The sequence below is a fragment of the Hibiscus syriacus genome, unplaced genomic scaffold (assembly GCF_006381635.1).
Source record: "Hibiscus syriacus cultivar Baekdansim isolate YM2019G1 unplaced genomic scaffold, ASM638163v2 tig00110991_pilon, whole genome shotgun sequence".
Lineage (NCBI taxonomy): Eukaryota > Viridiplantae > Streptophyta > Magnoliopsida > Malvales > Malvaceae > Hibiscus > Hibiscus syriacus.
In genome coordinates this window covers 40,106-49,484 of record NW_024062944.1, presented here as the reverse complement: position 1 = coordinate 49,484, position 9,379 = coordinate 40,106, and the positions used below count along the sequence as shown (strand labels likewise).

General features: G+C 36.9%; 1 pseudogene; it reads left to right on the top strand.

Annotated features, from left to right (window-relative positions):
• The first annotated feature begins 656 nt into the window (after positions 1-656).
• Positions 657-3,501, top strand: LOC120149216 (annotated as a pseudogene).
• Positions 3,502-9,379: the final 5,878 nt, after the last annotated feature.

Here is a 9,379-nt window from a genome sequence, read left to right as displayed (position 1 = left end):
AGTGATAGACTGATAATTGATGATGGGAAGAGATGGGATAGAGAATGAAATTGAAAAGCCAAAACGAAAAAGTTATAAGGTTATACCTTTTTTGCCCTTTAAAACAAGGATTCACTGCTCTTAAATGATTATGGTTCACCTTTTGTTATCCATGAATATCTGCTTCTTGTTCCTGTGAAGAAATATGAATTTAGCCCTGCTTATGATTTTGCTGTTTCTCTAATGGAATTGATGCAAGAAAATAGTAGTATGCAAAAATAAATTTAATTAGGGGATGGTCTTCTTCTTAAAAAGATTTAAGTATGAAGCTTAAATTTATATGCTGTTTGGTGTACGTCCTTGTTGGTTTTAATGAAGGGTATTTATATTTAACCTCAGTATTTTTCTTAGCTTTTCGTTATGTTTAATCTCTAAAACGCTTTAGAATGCTAGCATTTGACCTTGTTGCTGCATTTCCATGCTATGGAACCTTAACTTCGTTGGCAGAATTTAAATTATCTAAGAACATGTCTTTGGATTTGTTGATGAAATTGGACTTTGAAAGAACTCTGATGCATGTTATTGTGTTATTTGTTTGTTCAGGATCTGTTAGCTGATCACTGTTTTATTAGGAGGTGCCTATTTTTAGCAATCATTTAATTTGTGGAGACCGGTAATGCTTTATCATTCCTTTGTTGCTGAACATAAGGAAGCTAATTAGGGCGACTTATTATCTGAGTTTTAGATATCGAAAGGACAATTTATCAACTACTTGCAGTGGGGACCAAAATCTAATCACTTACCTTGGATCATCTTCCCACCCTCTCAACAACGTATCCAAACTAAGCCTCTTTTATGGGGGAATTCTCGGAGATGCCGTCTGGGACTTCGTTGTTGATACAGAACTGTGTTCAAATTCCTACTATGGATGGTAGAAATGAAATGTCATTCATTCCATCCTCAAGTGATGCATTACGGTCGGTTTATGGGCAGTTAAACGTTACAACGAGCAGTTCAATATGCAACCCTGTTGCAGGGAATCAGAGTACTCAATCTCAGGGACTGTCTCTCAGTCTTATCTCGCAGATGCCATCCGATGTTTATTTACCTTCATTGCCATATCCAGACCAGGCTTGTTCTTCGTTCTTTAGTGGTCATCTTCCAATTTCAGGGAACACGAGAATTTCTTGTGCTGGTGAAGAAAGCAAAACTAGGAAGGGGTTGAAAACTTCTGATGACCTGCAATGCGGCTATCTTGGAGACAACAATGTTGAGTTTGGAACAAATGCTTTTCCTAACCTTCAGGGCTCAATAAATCATAAACAGCTGTATTCTGATATATATCAATTTCAGCCAGGCTTTGGAAGTTCTATTTTGAACTCCAAATATCTCAAGGTGGCTCAAGAGTTGCTTAACGAAGTGGTTAATGTACAACAAGCTTTGAAACATCCTCATTTGGATATGAATGTGAGCTCTCAATCAAAATCATCCAATAGGACGCCATCCAAACCTAGCGGTTCATTTAACACGCCTTCTGAGCTATCACCCGCAGAACGACAAGATTTGCAGAACAAGAAGGCAAAGCTCTTGTCCATGCTGTATAAGGTGAGCACGAGCTTCCACTTTTGTGCTTGTTCGAATTCACTTTCACTTTTCTTGGTGACTGCCGTTGTCACAATTTTGAAACTATCTTATAAGCTTATTAATTGAGTTGTTTTGAAGATAGTTTATAATCATGCTCTTGTTCTTGTTATAGGTTGATAGTAGATACAAGAAATATTACCATCAAATGAAAATTGTAGCGTCTTCTTTTGATGTAGTAGCTTACTGTGGGGCAGCTAAACCATACAATGCACTTGCCCTACAGACGATTTCTCGCCACTTCCGCAATTTGCGTGATGCAATCAGTGGCCAAATTCAATTGACCCAGAAAAACCTTGGAGAGAATGATAATTCATCCAACAATCAAGGAGGAGCAATACTACGTCTACGCTATGTGGATCATCAGCTCAGACAACAAAGGGCACTTCAGCAACTTGATGTGGTGCGAAATGCTTGGAGGGCTCAAAGAGGGCTTCCTGAAGGCTCTGTTTCGCTCCTGCGTGCTTGGCTTTTTGAACATTTTCTCCATCCGTATGTGCTTGGGTCCTTATTTTCATGTACTATTGCTAAAAATTTCAGTTCATTAACCTTTGCTGAATTTGGCTTTGACCAGGTACCCTAAGGATTCGGAGAAAATCATGCTTGCAAAACAGACAGGTCTAACCAGAAACCAGGTACAGAGATGAAAAATGCAACAATCCGACCTGTAAATTATTATTAGTCAAATTTGCTTCTTGTATCGTTAACATATATGGTTAGGTTTGGCATCTACTTTTGGACTAACTTACTGCTAAAAATGAAGAAGTACATATTAGTTAGCAGCTCAATTAGTTGCGGTGTTGAATATTTTGTTCATTTATTCATTTTTTTCTTTCCATTTGTATGGATATATGCTGATGGTTGGTTTGGAGCAGGTCGCAAACTGGTTCATCAATGCGCGGGTGCGACTTTGGAAGCCAATGATTGAGGAGATGTACAAAGAAGAGTTCAGTGAAATGGACTCAAATTTTAGATCTTCCATAGAAAATGCAACCAAAGCAACGGGTGAAAATTCTTCAGCATCCGAGGATAGGGGAGAAGAATTGCAAGAGCATTACATCCAAAGATGCTCATACCAGTAATGTTCAACCAGGACAAGTTCAACACTTGAAACCTGATCATACAACTGATGTAGAGCTGAATATTCCTATATCAAGATCAATGTTCCAAAGTACGGCTATAGGAAATATGGGTCCATCTACCGGGATGAAATTAAAGGTTAACCATGTGAGTAACATGGAGAGTAATAACTTTTATCCAGATACAAAAATCTCACCTGGCCAGCATGGCCATGGTACCCTTATGGCTGGTGATACCATGTATGACCTAACGGAATTGAGTGGTTTCGTGGCGTGCAATCCAGTATCACTTGCTCTTGGTTTACAGAACCATGAAAATAATGTATTTCCCATGTCGGGGGAGACCGATATGAGAGGTAACCACAGGGTGGCTTCTTCAGTGGGGCCAGATACAGTGGACTTCCATTTCATGGAATCAGGAAACCAGCAGGACATATTTGGGAATCCCCTTATATTGCATGATTTTGTAGTTTGATGAAGAATCTACACCTCAAGCTTTGTGGGTGTGGACACCTAATTGTTAGGATACAGGTCAGGCAATACGATGACAAACCGGAAACAGAGAAAGCAACTCTTGAGATGTTACTTTGGGGTGGATTCTTGTGTGCCTTCCATGTTCGAGTAGATGAGAAAGACTATGCATTGGCATGATAGAATATAGATATGGGTATATGAAATACCCATTTGTAACATACAAATATATTGTTTTAGTAGGTATATACATTCTGTAAAAGATATGACGAGGAAAACTGATATATAGCTTAGCTTTTGTATTCTGATGAATAAAGATTCTTGTACAAAAGTAATCTCAAGTGTGATGTTGATGCATGCTATTTTGGAAATTTATTTTGTACAAGTTATTGGTAAATAAATACCGAATCCAATTTCGTCATATCTGCCGAGAATTGTTAATTGGTCATCGATGTCTGGATATAACATCTGAGCACTGGTCTGATTATATTGGCTGAATCAGTTGCCAGTCTTTTTCATCTTTCTCCGACACCCCCTTCCAACATTGTGATTTTCACTGTCCTTTCAACATCTCCATGCATCACTTACAACAGCTAGCAGCGAAAAGAGCTACACATTCCCAGATGTTCTCTAGACTCACGAGCATACAATCTTAACACTGAGAGTGTGAAAAAGATGGCCCACTTTTCCTCCTTTTAGCAGAATTATTACAGCAATACAAAGCAGCAGCAGCTCAAGAATTTAAAATACTGAAAGCTCTTACACTGTTTTTGAGCCTCCCAAAGAAACGCAACTGCAGGTAATAAAGCTGAAGGATTGAGGCTTTTGATTGTTGTTTTATAGTCAGGGAAGGAGTTGGGGACCATTCTTTCCCTGTCATCTTCTTCATTTCTTTTCGCCTAATTATCTTTGCCTTTTTTGTGTATCTAGCACTTTGTTTTTTCCTCTAAAGCTTGAGCATCTTACCCCATGTTACTACTATCAACAAAGGTATATTTGCACTGTTCCACCTACAGATGGATGTTTTGTTGATTGCTTATTAATGCTAGTTGATGTGCTTTAGGACTGCTTCTATTTTAAATTTATTTGTTATTTGTGTGTTACTCAAGTTTAGAGAAAGTTATTCATGAGTAGTTTCTTAAATTTAGGAACATGTTAGTGGGTTGTTGATTTCATTGTATTTAAATTTTGAATGATTGCTGAATAAAAAAAACGTCCAATGTCCTTATCTATTGAGTTTTCTTTTCTTTAAAATACCAACAATTGGCAACATAGCTTTTTTTTTTCTTGAGGACATGTGTTAGTTTTTTCTATAGCATGAAAGGTGAAAGTAATTTTTCTTTGATTGCGCCGCCTACATTTGATGGAGATAATTATTCAGTTTGGACAATACTCATGGGGATTTACCTGGAGGATGTAGATCTTTGGGAGGATGTAGATCTTTGGGAAGCTGTGGAAGAAGACTGAGATTCCTGCATTGCCGACCAACCCCATCATGGCACAAATCAAAGCATAAAAAGAAAAGAAAGCAAGAAAAGCAAAGGCAAAAGCATGCTTATTTGCTATAGCATCACCGACTATTTTCGCCATAATTATGTCTCTAAAAGCAGTAAAGGAGATATCAGATTATCTCAAGGCTGAATACAAGGGAGATGAAAAAATTCGCGGGATGCAAATGTTGAATCTTGTACGTGAATTTGAGCTACAGAAGATGGAGACCGAGACAGTCAAGAAATATTCTGACAAGCTCGTTAGCATAACCAATAAGGTCAAACTGCTAGGTTCGTCTCTAGCAGATTCAAGGATTGTGCAAAAAATCCTTGTAACAATACCTAAGAGATTTGAGGCCACCATCACCACCTTATAGAACACGAAAGATATGTCAAAGATTACTTTGGCAGAACTCTTAAGTGCTTTGCAAGCATAAGAGAAAAGGTGTGTAATGAGGGAAGAAGGACGACCCATTGAAGGTACTCTACCAGTTAAGCATCAAGATAATGGAAAGAACCGGAGGCCAAAGAACAAAAAGTTCCAAGCTGCGAGTGGGGAAAATTCTGCATTTGGGAACAAAAACAAAGCTTGAAATATAAAACCAGGAGTAAAGGACTATCCTCTATGTCAACACTGTGGAAAGAAATGTCCCCCACCTTTCAAGTGTTGGAGAAGACCATATTCAAAGTGTAGCAAGTGTTACCAGATGGGACATGAAGTTGTTATTTGCAAGTATAAAAATCAACAACAAGATGAAACAAAAGTGGTAGATCAAGAAGAGGATGATCAACTTTTTGTTGCAACTTGTTTCACTAGTCACGAGACGAGTGAAAGTTGGCTCATTGATAATGTCTACACTTATCATATGACTCATGGCAAAGAGTTATTCAAAGAATTGAAGAGTATCTAATCCAAGAAGGTCAAAATTGGGAATGGTGAACACATTGTTGTCAAAGGAAAAGGGATCGTAGCCATTACAAGTTGTTCAGGTACCAAGTTTATTTCTGATGTCCTTTACGTACTTGATACTGATCAAAATATACTTAGTGTTGCTCAATTAGTAGAAACTGAGGTTTATTTTCAGTCAATTTTCTTGTTAATTTACTAGTTGTTTGTTCGTGTTTTCTACTGAATTGGGTGCTTTTACATGTTTTTGTGCAGGACGATAGTTTCTTAAAAATGTGTTAAAAATGGCAAAAAACTGTACTTTTTGTTATGGAATCAAGACTGGAACAATGAGCATGAAATCGGGCATGAAATGCTGATGTGGCAGTGAGTCAACAACTTTTAGAAGGTATAGTTAACATCCAATCAACAAACTTCTAGAAGACATGCGAACGGTTGAGCAATTCAAATTCAAGAAATTAGATTTATCTTTTAGAATTAAATTCAAACATTTTTAGGATTTATCTTTTATAATTTATTTTCAGCATTTCTAGGGCTTTAGAGGCTAGAAATACCCATCTAGGATAAGCTATTTTCATCATTCAATATCTCGAATCATCAGAATTCTTTTGTTCTTCGAATCATCAAAATTCTTTTGTTATTCGAATCATCAGAATTCTTTTGTTCTTTCTTTCTTTTTAGTTTTATTAAATTTCTTCTTTTACTTTCCCTGTTATTTTTGTTTTAAAGTTTTTATTTTTAAAATGCTAAGTATGACATTTGTCATGCTTAGTTAAATTTTCTTTTTAGCCGCGAGTAAAAGCGATGGCTCAATTCTGATTTTTTTTTCTCATTCTCTGTGCTTATTTTTATAAAATCAAAACAATTTTTCAATACTAAAGATTGACTTCGGTCTTGATTATTGTCACGATTATATATGTGGGAGGAAGGATCGACTCAAAGCACATTCGACTTCTTAGGAACACAATTTAACAAGATTGCCTTGTTAAGTAGGAATTGAGATCGGGGAAGCGATTATTGAAATATCATGTCCAAGTTGGTTGCAAATGTGCTTGGATCTTGATCATTATCAAGATTGCCTTGGTTTGATTAATTTCTAAAACTGAAATCGAAGATTGAGTTGGGTATTCGGTGTACAAATTAATCATGTGGATTGCCTATGCTTGACGCGGTAACCGAAGTAAATCCTGAAGGATAAATCTGTTTCGATGATCTGCAAAATTTGAGTCAAAACTATTACCCAAGGCTACCTAAATCAACTGAATTGTCATATTTTATTTTCTTTAATTTACCTTTCTTCATTTTCTTTAATTATTTTTCTTCTTTAATTTCTTTACAATTTTTCTTTCAATTTTATTTTTAACTCTCAAACCATCAAATCCCCTATCTTATTTACTTTCCACGCAAATCACGCCTAGGCCATAATCAAAGACAAAGAAATTCATCAATCTCCTTAGTCCTTGTGAGATCGACCCTACTTCTCCTATACTATTCAATTTGATTCCCTTTATTTATTTTTATTTTTATTTTTATTCGATAAGGAAGGAAATTATTTGACGTGAAAAATGACGCACGTCAAATTGGCGCCATTGCTGGGGACTAACGGAAATAACAAATTTTTTCTTTGAGTTTCTTTGATTTATGACTAGGAAGAATCCGGTAGAACTACTTGATTTTGATCCAAAAATCGAAGTGAGAGCCCGAATAATCCACGTACAAACGCTTCTAGAGAAAATAAAGAGACAAGAACTCAGTTCAGATCCAAATATAGAATTCGAATATGAAGATGCAAATTTGGAGACCAATAATGAAGATTCGATTTCGATGACAGAAAAATAAACGATCCGAGAGCTAGCCGCAGCTCCTGCTAATTAGAAGCCACTCTGCATTACGTTCCCACAAGGCGGAACGCTATTTCAATTAAAGTCTGGTTTCATTCATTTACTTTCTATTTTTCGCGGTCTTCCAAATGAAAATCCTCATTAGCACTTTACAAAATTCTATATGGTTTGTTCAAGTATGAAACCACAGAGAGTTATCGAAGATTAAATTAATAGTATTTCCTTTTTCCTTAGCTGAATCGGCTAAGGAATGATTATTTTATTTGCCTCCTAACTCGGTTAATTCTTGGACTGGTATGAGCCATATTTTTCTTTATAGGTATTTCCCAGTGGAAAAAGCAAGCGAGCTAAGGATAAGCATTCTTTCAATCAGGGAAAAGCCCGAAGAAAGTCTTTACGACTATTGGGAAAGGTTCAAAAAACTTTGTGCAAGTTGCCCGCAACATGGATTGAGTAAACAAACCTTATTGCAATATTTCTATGAGGGATTATCCCCATTAGAAATAAAGATGATCAACGCTGCAAGTGGAAGAGCCTTAGTAAATATGACGTCGACTACTACAAGGGAGTTAATTTCCACAATGGCAACAAATTCAAAGTAATTTTCGAGTAAATCCATCCGACGAGTTCATGAGATAAGTACATTTTCTTTAGAAAATAAGTTAGATACATTAACTGAAGTTGTGGGTTCATTGGTTGCAGGAAAATATGGAATGACCAAAGCTAGTGGGATATGCACGATGTTAGATCATCCAACGGATTACTGCCCGATGCTTCAAGAAAACGCCCAAGTTAATGTCGTAGGAAGCTTCTCAGGACCTCCTCAAAGTTCATACAATCCGTATGGAAATACATATAATTCGGGCTGGCGAGACCATCCGAACTTGAGCTATGCGCAAAACTCGAGCCCAAATTATCAACCAAAGTCTTTCCAACAACGAGTGCAAAGGATAACACTAGAGGTGATAATGGAAAGAATGTTGATTTCCCAAAGAGAATTAATCGATTCCCAGAAGGAATTCCAAGGAAAACCGAAGTGCATTTATAAGAACTGTATAAGTAAGTAGGCTGACTAACCCAGAATATGAGAAAATTACAGTCACTAGTAAATATACCCTCTCAAGCAGACCTGAATCCACGCACAAATGTGAGTTCCATCACTCTCCGAAATGGAATTGAGATCAATCTCGAAGTCCTAGAGGAGGAGGAGGATGCACATATTGACAATGAGGAAGAAACGCCAAATCCCAAAATTTTAGGTAAATTATTTACACCTATTTCTTTTTCTCTACCTTTTAAAATCATTCTACTTCTTCTTCTCCATCATATGAAACCACACCTCCCTTCCATTCGAGACTGGTAACACGCGACAAGAAAACCGAAGAGAAGGAAATTTTTAAATTTTTCTGAAAGGTTGAAGCAAATATACCTCTACTCGAGGTAATTCGACAAGTTCCGAGATATGCGCAATATTTGAAGGAACTTTGCACCTCCAAAAGGAAGCCAACTGGACCGGTAAGTTTAAGCGCAAACGTTTCTGCGGTTATAATGAGAAAATTCCACTAAAAATGGAGGACCAAGGTATGTTCGCCATACCTTGTGAAGTTGGTAATTTTCCGATTAAGCGAGCAATGTGTGATTTAGGAGCCTCGATTAATGTTATGTCATGTATTGTTTATAAATTGATTATTAACGAGCCTTTGCAGGAAACAAGAGTTACGCGTGAACTCGCAAATGGGTATGTTATTTATCACGAAAGAGTCCTGGAAAATGTTTTGGTAAAGGTAAAAATTTAATTTTTCCAGCTGATTTCTTTGTTGTAAACATGGATGATAATCGCATGAGTAATGGTTTCGAAATTCTTCTCGAAAGACCCTTTTTGAGCACGACGAATGCAAAAAGTGGCGTTCTATACGGCATTGTCATAATGGAATTCGATGGTGAGATCGTTACTTTTGACGTTTTTAAAGC